Below are 13,940 nucleotides of genomic sequence, written 5' to 3'. Positions count from 1 at the left end.
AATAACTTATTTGAGGATCACTAGTCGGGTTGAGATCTGGATGCATCATGGAGATGGCCGTGCTGCAAGCAGTGGGTGATGCTTGCTGTGTCAGGCCAGGCTCCGCAGGATTCAGTTGCGTAGAGAGAGAGTCCACCTCCTGATATTACCAAGTCCCTGAAGAGTAACAAAACAGGGCATTCGAATTATCAGGCGAGGGAAAGGAAAGGGAAGGGACAGCGGGGAAGGGAAACCTGAAACGACAAAGGCACAGTGTCAGAGACGGTAACTGCAGGCTACACTACACCCCTCTCGCTAGTGCGGCAATGTCTCTACCTGCAAATGAATAGCCTGGGGTCCTGGGGTTGAAACATGCCCTCCCAGCAAGCATACATCTGAAACGATAGGAAACACAAGTATCACCACCTGATATGTTCTCAGTTAGACTCTACTAAAGAATGGTCCCGCCCCCTCCTCCAGCAGATATACCATTACCCTTCCCCGTGCTGTGGTTTGGATGGAAGGGTTTCATCGGATCTCCGTAGCCTCTTTCCCCGCAAGGTTAACTCCACCTCACTTAGAGATTTCAGAGGCCACGGAAAAGTAATTCGCCGCCAATCCAGGCAGGGTTCAAAGTATATGTATAAAGTCGCAAGGTCGCCTAGAAAGCAGGATATCTGTACAGTTTAGTAGCCCCTCTCACGGGGACCTGCATAGGACGAGTGCAAAGGAAATACAACCCAGGAAGTGCAAAAGGAATGGGGCGTTCGGAAATAAGCGGTTGTGACCGCCGCTGTATTCCGCCGCCTGTTGGGAGAAAATCAAAGGGGGGTAATGTACCTTCGGAATCCGCAGCGCTCGGAATCGTTTTCTTCCGCGTTGCTGCTGACGTGAATCGAGGGGTGACTGTGACGCCCCTCAGAAATTAAGAGTGTCGGTACTTTCCTGGACACCGCCACAGAAAGCATTCGCAGACTCACCGTCTGCTCCGGGAAGCGGGACGAGCGGTTGGCTTCTCCGCCTCGGCCCACTGGACTCGGGAATCTCGGCAAAGAACCTCCCGTGAGAACGCGAATCCTGGCTGCTTCAAACTTCGGAGTCTTCGTTCTCGCCGTCGCGAGAGGTCAGGGGAAACATCAATTACGCGCGCTGTTTCGAGCGCCCCTGGCGCTTAAATCCTTACTTCCGGACTCTGGTCTTCTGGGAGTTGTAGTCCGCTGAAGGCTGGGAAGGCGCTGAAGGCGCCACAGAGGAATCCTGACAGTAGGTCCCTCCCCCTAGCGCCTCCTAGGCCCGGGTTTGTGCGGGAAACGGCGATGGAATGACCGCACAGCGGCCGGGGCATGCACATTGGTAGAGGGCTCCCAGGAGTCATCCTCCGCTGAATAGCCCTTCCAGGAATCCAGATACCATAGCACTCCCCTCCTGATCTTGGAGTCCTCCATGCCTTCATCTGTCACCACCGGAGGCAGGGTTTTTCTGCGTGCCCCGATGGCTGGCTTCAACAGGTTACAGTGAAACACTGGGTGGATGCGGAGTGTCCTGGGCAGTTTCAATTTATAGGTCACCGGGTTCATTTGTCGCAGAACGGTGTAGGGTCCGATGAATTTAGGATGAAAGATACTGCGCAGCTTAAAACGCATGTTTTTCGTGGAGAGCCACACCTTGTCCCCCACTTGGTACTGCGGCCCCTCTCTACGGTGGCGATCCTCCCACCGTTTGTAAGCCTGTTTAGCTTTGCGAAGATGTTTTTGTATCTTGCGTTGTAGACCGTGGAGTCTTCTCACTTGATTCTCAACCAAAGGTTGTGTGTCGATGTCCGTAGGAATGTCAACGGGTAAGATTCTGGCGTGGTACCCATAAGTTGCATAGAAAGGGGACTGTCCCGTAGACGTGTGCCAAGCGTTGTTATAGGCCAGTTCGGCCATCCATAACAAGTCTATCTAAGAGGTCTGGGCTTCTTCAGCATAGCATCGGAGATAGGTCTTTAAGGTTTGATTTAATCTTTCCGATTGTCCATCTGTCTGGGGGTGGAAACTTGTCGATAAGGCGGGTTCTATGTGCAATGCCTTGCACCATGCCTTCCAGAATCTGGCCACAAACTGGGGGCCCATATCCGATACGATGACTTCGGGCAATCCATGTAATCGTACTATGTTCGTTGCTATTAACTGGGCGGTTTGGCTGGCCGTTGATAAATTGCTACAGGGGATGAAGTGTCCCATTTTAGTGAGCCCATCGATCACTACAAGGACGGCGGAATGACCTTTTTCCTTTGGAAACCCCGTGACAAAGTCCAGGCTCATGTTTTGCCAGGGATACTGCGGAGTGGGCAAAGGGATGAGTTTGCCTTTCTTTTTCCCTGTTTCATTTTTTGCTCGGGCACATTCCTCACATCTAGACACCCATGTGGTAACATCCGAGCGTAAAGAGGGCCACCAGAAATGCCGTTGTATGAGGTGGATCGATTTCCGGGTTCCTGGATGTCCGGCTAGTGGGGCTACGTGGCACCAGGTAAAGGCCCTTCTTCTCAATGCCCTGGTGGGAAGAAACAATTTCCCCCCATAGAAGGATAGCCCTTGCTTCAGGGAGCGCTCCACCCCCTTACTGGCCCATTTTTCCCAGACTGTTCGGGGAGAGTGGTTCTTTATCTCCTCCAAAAAGGCTTCTGCTCTGAGGACACACACCACCTACGTAGGGCTGATGATCACCTCTACTTTGGGTTCTTGGCCCGGGAAGTCGCTCAATCCGAGACGAGACAATGAATCCGCCTTGCGGGTTCCGGGTCTGAACGTGACAACAAAATCATATTCGGCAAAAAATAACATCCATCTCATTTGTCTCTGAGATAAATGTCTGGCATCCTTCATGTATTGCAGATTTCGATGGTCTGTGTACACGGTGATGGAGTGTCGGGCCCCCCATAAGTAATGTCTCCACTCCTCGAAAGCTTTCTTTATTGCTAGTAACTCTTTTTCAGCCACGGTGTAGTTCTTTTCCGAGGAGTTTAACTTTTTTGAGAGATACGCTACTGGGTGCAGTTGGCCAGTCCCCGGATTTCTTTGGGACAAGATGGCTCCAATAGCCTCATCCGAGGCATCGGCTTCTACGATAAAGGGGTGCTCCGGCCGGGGATGTGCTAACACCGGAGAGGCCGTAAAGGCAGCCTTCAGGATTTCAAAGGCCTCCTCTGCCTCTGGGGTCCACAGAAAGGTATGTCTCTTTCGAAGCAGTCATGTGAGAGGTACGGCAATTTGCGAGAAGTGGAGGATGAACCTTCTGTAGTAATTTGCGAAGCCCAGAAAACACTGTACTTCCTTCACGTTGGTAGGGGTTGGCCACTGTTGGACGGCCAATACCTTTCGGTCGGCCATGTGCAACCCCTCCGGACACAGCATTACTCCTAGGAACTCTACGCTTCTCACCCCAAATTCACATTTGCTTAATTTGCAAAAAAGCTTGTGAGTGCGCAACCTGGAAAGTACTTGGAGGACGTGAGTGTCGTGGTCATCTCTAGAGCTGGAATAGATGAGGATGTCATCTATATAGACGACCACAAAGATGTCTACAAAGTCACGCAACACATCGTTGAGAAAATACTGGAATGCCGCCGGGGCGTTGCAGAGGCTGAACGGCATTACAGTATACTCAAAGAGGCCATACCGCGTTTTAAAAGCGGTCTTCCACTCATCTCCGCTCCTAACTCTCACCAGGTGGTAAGCCCCTCTTAAATCCAACCTTGTGTATATTTGGGCCTCTCTCACTTGATCAAGCAGTACAGAGATAAGGGGTAAAGGGTACCTGTTTCTGACTGTGTTTTTATTCAAAACTCTATAATCCACACAAGCCCTCAGATCTCTATTGGCTTTTGTTATGAAAAAGAGGGGGGAGGCAGCGGGTGATCTAGATGGTCTAATGAATCCTATGGCCACATAGTGATCTAGATATTCCCTTAAGTGCTTAGTTTCGGGTTTGGACAGAGCATAGACCCTACAGGCTGGTATGGTGGCGCCGTCTACTAAATTTATGCGGCAATCATATTCCCTATGAGGGGGTAGTTGTTCCGCTTGTTTCTCGCTAAACACATCCTCATAGCGTGCGTATTGCCGGGGTAGGACTACTTCCTTTTCGGCGGCCGTGGCCACCACATACGAGGGCCTCAGAGCCACTTCCTGTGCAGGGTGGCACAGTTCCAGATGTCCTTGACAGTCCTCCGAGGGAAAACAGACTGTTCGTGCTCGCCAATCTATGATGGGGTTATGGTAACTTAACCAGGGCATACCCAATATCACATCATATTGGGGGGCTTCAATAATATTAAGAGACATCCTCTCTCTGTGCTGTCCCCTGGCTAGCTGATATGTCAACTCTATGCACTCCGTCTGTTCCACCACCCGTCCTGACGTCAAAGGTTTCCCGTCTACGGTTAAAACCTCTTCGGCTATGGGCTTACGGACTCGTTGTAGCCCTAAGCGGGTCACCAGGCCGTGGTCTATAAAATTACCCGTCGCTCCTGAATCTAGCATGACTTGAACGGGGCTCTGCTGTAAGTTGCGACCAAGGTGCATAGGTAGCATGAGCTGTGTTTCCGTGTTTTTCGGAGGGAACGCAGCTAACGAAGGGAGCTGCAAGCCCTTTCTCCCCTCACTATCTTCTTGAGTTAAGCCCGGGGGATCCGGATTATGAGTGAAGGACACCGCCACCCGCTTAGTCCGGGACCAGGCGTCCGATGCCTTGGGTTTAACCGGGCATTCTCGTACATAGTGCCCCCTCTTGCCGCAATACATGCATAACCCCTGAAGTCGTCGGGTTTCCCGTTCGTCTTTGGACAATGGGGGGCGAACGGCCCCTAGCTCCATGGGTTCCGCCGCAGTGTCGGGACTGGGCATGGGTCTACGGGGAGGTCTGTCGGCTCTAGAGCTCCCCCTCTCCCACTTCTTTCTCTCTCCCCCACGTTCCAACATTCTCCCGTCTAATCGTAAGGTCAAACTAATCATGTCGGCACAAGAGGCCGGCTGTGGGTCTATTTGGGACACCACGTCTTTCAGCTCGTCTCGTAAACCCTGATAGTAGAGGGACATTCTCTTTTCCTCCGGCCAGGAGGTTTCGGCCACGAGACGATTGAAAGAGGTCAGATAGGAGACCAAATCCCCTCTCTCTTGTTTGAGTTCCAGAAGCTCTCTGTCCGCACTAAAAGTCGTGGCTCTTCTATCAAACACCTTTTCGAATTCTGCTCGAAAAGCCCCCCAATCCGATAATACTGCGTCGTTGTTTCGAACCAGCGGGACCGCCCAACTGGCCGCGTCCCCTATCATGTACGAAATCGCGAACGCCACACGGGAGTGATTGTTGGGAAAGGAGGCAGGTTTGCACGAAAAGTGCAACATCACTTGTGTTAAGAAGATTTGGACCTTAGAGGGATCCCCGGCGTATCTTTCAGGGCTAGCCAATGGAAAAGGTGGGGGCACGGTGACCTGTATTTGGGAGGGCCCTGGGTTGACATCAAAAGGATTTCTCGCTAGTCTCTCTACCTTATCTCTTAGGGCGGCTGTTTCCGCCTTGGAAGAGGCCAGTTCTTGTTGCACCAGAAGGAGTGCCTGAAGAACGTCCTCCATGGACGCCATTCTCTCTACCCCGTCTGAACCGGGCGGAGCCAAATACATGGGCGCGTAATTCTGTCAGGCCAGGCTCCGCAGGATTCAGTCGCGTAGAGAGAGAGTCCACCTCCTGATATTACCAAGTCCCTGAAGAGTAACAAAACAGGGCATTCGAATTATCAGGTGAGGGAAAGGAAAGGGAAGGGACAGCGGGGAAGGGAAACCTGAAACGACAAAGCACAGTGTCAGAGACGGTAACTGCAGGCTACACTACACCCCTCTCGCTAGTGCGGCAATGTCTCTACCTGCAAATGAATAGCCTGGGGTCCTGGGGTTGAAACATGCCCTCCCAGCAAGCATACATCTGAAACGATAGGAAACACAAGTATCACCACCTGATATGTTTTCAGTTAGACTCTACTAAAGAATGGTCCCGCCCCCTCCTCCAGCAGATACACCATTACCCTTCCCCGTGCTGTGGTTTGGATGGAAGGGTTTCATCGGATCTCCGTAGCCTCTTTCCCCGCAAGGTTAACTCCACCTCACTTAGAGATTTCAGAGGCCACGGAAAAGTAATTCGCCGGCAATCCAGGCAGGGTTCAAAGTATATGTACAAAGTCGCAAGGTCGCCTAGAAAGCAGGATATCTGTACAGTTTAGTAGCCCCTCTCACGGGGACCTGCATAGGACGAGTGCAAAGGAAATACAACCCAGGAAGTGCAAAAGGAATGGGGCGTTCGGAAATAAGCGGTTGTGACCGCCGCTGTATTCCGCCGCCTGTTGGGAGAAAATCAAAGGGGGGTAATGTACCTTCGGAATCCGCAGCGCTCGGAATCGTTTTCTTCCACGTTGCTGCTGACGTGAATCGAGGGGTGACTGTGACGCCCCTCAGAAATTAAGAGTGTCGGTACTTTCCTGGACACCACCACAGAAAGCATTCGCAGACTGACCGTCTGCTCCGGGAAGCGGGACGAGCGGTTGGCTTCTCCGCCTCGGCCCACTGGACTCGGGAATCTCGGCAAGGAACCTCCCGTGAGAACGCGAATCCTGGCTGCTTCAAACTTCGGAGTCTTCGTTCTCGCCGTCGCAAGAGGTCAGGGGAAACATCAATTACGCGCGCCGTTTCGAGCGCCCCTGGCGCTTAAATCCTTACTTCCGGACTCTGGCCTTCTGGGAGTTGTAGTCCGCTGAAGGCTGGGAAGGCGCTTCGGCGCCACGGAGGAATCCTGACATGCTGCATCATGGGCAACGGAACGTCCTGCCTTTTCACGCCCCGAGACCTGTCCTCTGTATCTGATACACTCGCCCATCCGTTTTTTAAATCCCGGAAGAATAAATCAGAATCACTGGCAAAGTTCTCTGAAATCTCTCAAACCGCTCTCAACAAATAAAATGATCTCTCTCTCTAACCCTTCTTCTCTACATCAGGGGGTACCCTAGGGCTCCATCCTCTAACCAACACTATTCAGTTTATATAGGGACCCCCATTCCTCCATCCTGAGTAGTCTAACATCTGTATGCTCCCATACATGGAAGATATGCAGCTGGACATAAAGGTCTCCTCGTCAGAGGATACAGTAAATCTAAAAGTTTCGGCGATCTTCAGTCCTGGATGTCACTCCAACATCTGTAACTGACACCCTCAAAATTGCAATTCCTTTTGTGCTCGCCGAACCGAACTGCAGCACGCCGATAAAGGCAAAGTTAAACAGTTCTGTTCTCGATAGCTACCAACACATTGTAGAGAACGCAAAATTGGTTGGTTTTACCCTTGACCACAACCTAAATTTCCATGCCCACATTAATGCGGCGCAAAGGCCAGCCAACACCAAATCAGACTGCTCGGGGGAGTCATGCCTCGTATCCCAGGGGACGAATCCAAGACTCTATTTCAATATTATGTGGTCTCTAGACTATGACAACTTGCTCCTGACTGGAATTCCCAGAATGCACCTAGCAATCTGAAGACAGCCTTTAACTATGCAGCCTGCCTAGTCCCCAGTGCTAGAATATTTGGTCACATTACCCCAATTCTAGCCAGTCTTAACAAACTACCCATTGAGGCCAGGAGCACTTTTAATCCACAGAGTATTCATGAAAACTCTCCCAGATACCAGGCACACAAAACACTCCATTTCAGGAGGCCCTTGCTCCTTTTGAAATGCAGTCTACAAGTGGGAATCCCTCCTTTGAAGAAAACCAGGGCACTGAAGCAAGCCTTCTCGGGCACCATTTGTAAAATATAAAACATCATTCTGTCTGCCACCGGGGCGAATCTCTTACATGCGTCCTTCAGAAGAGGCCTACAAATCTTTCTCTCTCAGCACCATCTTTCATTATACTTACCAGTGACTAATCATTTTTCTTCTGATCGATGCTCCACTTCACTGTGTAAATAGCACGGCCCTGATGTTGACCCCACTGCTGCCCTTGGCTCTGTTATACTATACCTCTGTCTGTCTTTGCATAAGGTCATGGTTGGTGTTTAACGCCACGTCCCTCGTTTGTTCTGTTTTGTAGCTCCTATTCCTGTAGCACCTTTGTGAAGCGTTCTGAAACCCTGCTGAGCCTGGTTCTCACTATGTAAAATCAAAAAGAATGAATTAATTGATTTAATGCTTGGTGCTCTTGTTGAGCACGTAGAGTCTATTTTCTTTAAGTATTGCATTACAAGTGCCACGTCACTCATTAGCGAGTTTAAGCAAGACATCTCCCGTAGCAATAATGGTTATATCGCTGTTCTGCACCATGATTTGTGGTGTATCACAGTCCCCGTGTTTGTATTAATGCTGTATTTGTTTTTAGGTGTTGGGATAAAATGTAAAAGATAAAACGTCTTTATTCTGCAAACTGCCTGTCAGTACTATTGCTGACTCTCTTACGATTCACTTCTAGCCATTATTCTTGATTCCATATCACAAAACATGTCAGTTGGTTGATTAATGGCAAGATTGATTTGGAAATCTAATTTCTCAGACCTCTAATTTGCACAAATATTTGATTAGGCCATTTGGATCGATTTAACCTCTGGTCTTCTTCAGAACATCCCTGAATCAAAATATTGAAAATCATGACGCAATTGCTGCTTCGTCTTTTGAATGAATATGTAGTCATTGCTACACCTGCATACAAAATGTATTAAAACATATTTTAGAGTGCTTTCTGTTTTCCTTGATGGTAAAAGACCTTCCGTTTGTGTATTGGCAGACAAAATACTGGATAATATTGTAAATAGACTCGGTGGCTTCGCAAAAAATTAAGCTTTAATTTATTATTAACTATTTGAAATATGATATTCAAATAGATATTGGTCTGATTCTGTCCAGTCAAGGGGAATTTTATAGTGCTACATAGGTTTTTTAGATTTGAATACATGGAGTACTATTTCTATAGCACTTGGTTCTGTCTGTGATAATGAGGAACTGCTGTGTGTGGTTGCATTTTCTGTTCCGGTGGCTAAGTCCTCATTGGTCTAAGATTGAACTTCTGTCTGATATCCGAAAGACATTTTGGGGACTTTCAGAAAGTTGACCTGGGAATGCATTCCACCTGTAGCTTGCTATTGGTTTTGTGGTTTGTAACTCATGTTTTCTGGCTTCCCATTTGCTGGCTTTTTTTGCTTTAGGCGGTGTAGCTTGAATTCATACCTCTCCATGCTAAATCCGTGTTTACAGTATTCTTCTACGAACTCGTTTTCTGTAATAAACAAGCCTTTAAATCTTGTTCCTATCTTGTCACATTTGCTGGGCATTGAGGTCAAATGTCAAGCTGTGTTTTCATGGGAGCCTGGTGTTTATTTCACTTCAGGCTGACTTCAAAGTGAGCGTTTACAGGAAAGAGGAATGCAGCGCACTTTCTCCACGGAGCCTGCTTGTGCCCTTTTTAGGTCAAGCCTATGGCAGCGTGCATGCGCTGCATAGGAAATCGACCTCTTGGAATGACTTCAGCTTCTGTACAAGCTCATGCTTGTGGTGCTCACACGCTATTTGCCTTTGCGTCTGGCTTTAGTACGCAATTGGCCAAAAGTGTGTGGATATCCCAACTTCTTGGGAAATGTTTACTCCCAGAGCATTTTGCTCTCGGGAGCCAGCAGAGGCGCGCAGGGGCCATCTGGTTTTAATTAGCTGCAGCGCGCGGCAGTGTGCCATCTGTTTCGGGTCACGCCAACCGCTCATTGACTTAGGTCACCTTTTATTTACATTCAAGACATTGCATGCTACATTTTTTGTAATTGCCTCCATTTTGACTTTAACCGACCTTCATAGATTATCTCACCAATCATTCTGTTTGAACTGTAGTGTATTTAAAAGAGTACACTTCTTACTGAGACAGAAATCTGTAGTCATCGTGCTTTCAACATAAGATGACATTTTGATATTTTACGCCTTTAGAATAGACTTGTATCTAAGTGTTCTGTGCACTAAAATGGCTGCCCTGTTGGTAGAGAGTTAATTTTAAACTGCACTTATTTAATGTGCACTTTCATTAGTTGAGGTCATCTCTGTAAAATGTTGCACTTCGTTGATGTTACTTGTAAATTATTGTATTTTTTTTGCCGCGTTTGCTTCTTAAGCAGATTTCTGTTGTGAAGAGAGGTAGGATGTAATTTGGCTCGTTTTATAATCTTTTCCTTCAAATGATTACTTTTAATATCGGTTTCAAATTGCCATTGCAGTGAAGGAAATTTCCCCCGTGTTCAGTGCAAAGTGTGCGATTGTCTTTCTGAAAGTACAGAAATATGTTCAGAATGTGGCGTGGTGAGTTCAGGCTCTCAAATGACAGATGCGCGTTCTGCTATTCAGAATTCTTGCCTGGTCTTCTAAAACAAATAGGAGCAATATTTGTTTCGGCCCATTGGTCCTTGGGATGTGCCCCCCCAGCTGAGTCTCCCTGCGATGTGGAGATGGGAGATGTGTGTGTGTGATCGAAGGGATGGACAAGGTTCATTATTGGCTCTTTAGTGGAGCCTGTCCTTGGCTTAGGGGCCACTTTCGAAGGCGCAGACCTGACATTGCATATCTGAGGCTGCAGGTTTGATTATTGCAGCACCAAGTGCATCTTTCTCTCTTGGGCATTGGAGGGATGTGTGCAGTAGTTGAAAGCTAAGAATCCTACAGCCGAAGGGCCTCTTTTCACCCATTTTCCAGAAAGGAGTCTGCCCTCGGTTAACCGAACGGTAGTTCAAAGCTATTCGTGTGATTTTTTATTTTTTTTAAGTGAATGCCTGTATGACAGTATGTGTGGTTATTTGTGTAAATTGGGTGCAGCAACTATATGCTTTTCCAGGAACGGGTTGTGTTGCACTCTGCTAATAATGCCCATTCAAAGATGGTGACCCTAGTCATGCAACAACAGCACTTGTGTAGTCTTCCTTTTTGCCTGTGCATGCCACATAATTATACTTTATTTGGGTTTCCTTCACCTTATTGACATGAGAGCCAAATCCACATATGACGCACCTACAGCATATAAAATTAACATGGTTGCATGACTTGCCTAAAAATTATTTGTACATGTTAATAATCGCATGGCCTAACTTTAATCACTGATATCACTGCCCACTCGCACGCACCTCTGTTAATATTGCCCAATGCCACCCAGAAGTTGCTTTGTGCAGAAATCTTTCATCTTGCAAAGGCAGTATCTTAATTGGGCTGGTATTCAAAAATAAGTAAGGACAGGTTTCATAGTTTGAAGAGGCTTGCAAAGATATGAACTATGAAGAAAATCTAATAGCATGCATTCGAAGCACCGGCCTACCTGGATGAAAAACAGTGTACTAAGTGACCAAGCATGCACTGTGTAAAGTGCAGTATTACCCTCTATATGAAAATGACTGTGGTGCGTAGTACTGTGGGCAGGCTGCGCCACTAGCAAATTATGGGGAAAAGTGATGGGTGAAGTACCTGAGTTAATCTCAGCGTGGTTCTCCTTCGGGTGCATTCTAGTCCATCTTTTGTGCTTTGCCCACCATGCCACTGTAGTCTCTTTTGTGCTACATAGTTAAACACTTATAAGGTCCCAAAGGTGAGACGTATTGGCTATGCCAATGCTTATTAGACATAGCCATCTCCAAAGATATCTACAGCTGCACAAAATATTTGCAAGTTTTTTTGCAAAATTCCTCTTCTTTGGCGAGTCCATTTAATGCGCCAAACTACCTTTTTAGGAACAAAGTACAAAACCTCATTTCAGTCTTAGCGTCAGCCTAACATATGGTGATCTTGGGCAATTTACACTGTTTATGGCCCATTCACGGTCAAGCACAGGATAAGATCTTTTCACAGGAAAGATCCAGCCACATTGTAGCACAATTTTACAATGCTTGGTTTTCACTTCAATGGGTAAAGCATATGCTTTTTTTATGACTTCTGCTGTGGCAACTCGTTTTGGAGAGTTGGATAAGTTTAACCCCTTCAGTGCCACGCCCTTTCCCCCTCCTGTGCCGGGCGTTGCATTAGTGGGTGGGGTTCATGACGAGATAGTCTCGTCATGGGCACAGCGCAACCGTGCTCCATGACGAGACTATCTCGTCATGGGCACTGAAGAGGTTAAAGGCACTTTTTATGAATGCTTTTGTGTTTATGTTTAGCTACACAATAATTATGTATTCTGTCTGCAACTGCGCCTTTTTCGAAACACATGTTACTGGATATAAACGATTTCCTTATTTGTCCTTGCAGGCACAAGCGTCATGATCTGAATGGTGCAGCACGTGCAGTAGCACAGGCGCCAAAAGGTTTTGGAAACACACTAAACACCGATTTATTGCTATATTTTACTAATAAAAAAACGGGCACTTTGGTCACGATTTGAATGGCGCCGGAGGTGCAGTGGCACAGGAATGAAAAGGTCTAGGAAACCCCCTGCAAAACAATTATTGCTATATCTTACTTCAAAGCAAGCAGCGTCAAGTGACATTAATTGCAGGCACTAGGGTCATGATTTGAATGGTGCAGCAAGTGCAGTGGCACAGGAACCAAAAGCTCCAGGAAACCTACTGAACACTGATTATAGCTATATTTTACTACTAAACAAGCAGTCAAATATGCAGTTACTTTGCAGGCACTAGGGTCATGATTTGAATGGTGCAGCAGGTTTAGTGGCATACGGGTCAAAAGCTCTAGGACACCCAATGAACACAGATTATTGCTATATGTAACTGCTAAACAAGCAGTCACAAGTGCAGTTACCTTGCAGGCAATGGGGTCATGATTTGTATGGCGCAGCAGGTGCAGTGACACAGGAGCCAAAAGGTCTAGGAAACCCACTGAACACTGATTATGGCTATATTTTGCTACTAAATAGGCGCGTAGGATTGCTTTTTTCGTTCTTTTGAAACCATTGCAATCAAAAGGAACACATAGCCTGAAGCATCACTGTAATAAAAGTTGTAACCTCTTGGACTTTTCTGTCTACCTACAACTTATGTTACATTCAGTGCATTTATATGACACATTTTAAAAGTGTTTGTATGGTCCTAAAAATGCTTTTGAATCTGGGCACACTAATACCTTGGCAAAGGCATTTTTCATTCTCTAACATTAGCACTTCAGCCGTTGTAAACTCTATGTAAATACTTATAATTTACCCAGTGGCGGCTCCTCTACTAAGGTGAAGGAGTGTCTCCCCACTACTCTGCAGCAGCAAAAGAAAGGAAGGCGGGCAGGGCTGCAGAACAGGGGAGGAGTGATTTGCCCACTCCTAAGTGTGCAATGACTGTTTGGTCAGCCCGCTAGGGCTGCCCGAAACAGTCATGCGCATTTCTCTGTTCTCTATGTATTCTCTATGAATTACAGCCTGTACAACAAAAGTAATCATTCAGCTCTCCAACATGTGTAAGGATTAATATTTTCTACAAGTACAAGCCAAGTGAAGAGAAGCACATTCTAATAATGATGACAAGTAGTCTGCAGTAGCTTTTGTAGGTTTATTCAAGGGAGTACATCTCTTCATGAAGAGGCACTGGAGCAACTGCTGACAACCAGAATGCAGCGCTACAGTGACCTCATGATACATTCTAAGATCTAGACATTCTAAGCCAAAGGCTTACATTACCACACATCTCCCTTTTTACAGAAGAAAGTTTGAAGACAATTCATTTTGAATATGATACCCATACCCCCTCCCCAAATGAAAAGTATGGAGAGAAAGAGTAGAAAAGAGAAAAGAGAAAAGAAAAAAAACCAAGATAAGGGAAAAAGAAGAAAATAAAAGAAATCAGAGTCAAACAAAATGATTCCATCTTCTAGGTCGTACAGGAACGCGAGAACTCTTTCTAATGGTCACATTGCTTTTTGGACATCTTTTGACGGGTAAAAAACATTTTTCAGTGTCACTAGACATGTCATGATGAGGAACAAGT

The sequence above is a fragment of the Triturus cristatus genome, chromosome 2_2 (assembly GCF_964204655.1).
Source record: "Triturus cristatus chromosome 2_2, aTriCri1.1, whole genome shotgun sequence".
NCBI classification, from domain to species: domain Eukaryota; kingdom Metazoa; phylum Chordata; class Amphibia; order Caudata; family Salamandridae; genus Triturus; species Triturus cristatus.
Note: the sequence above shows the minus strand (reverse complement) of the source record.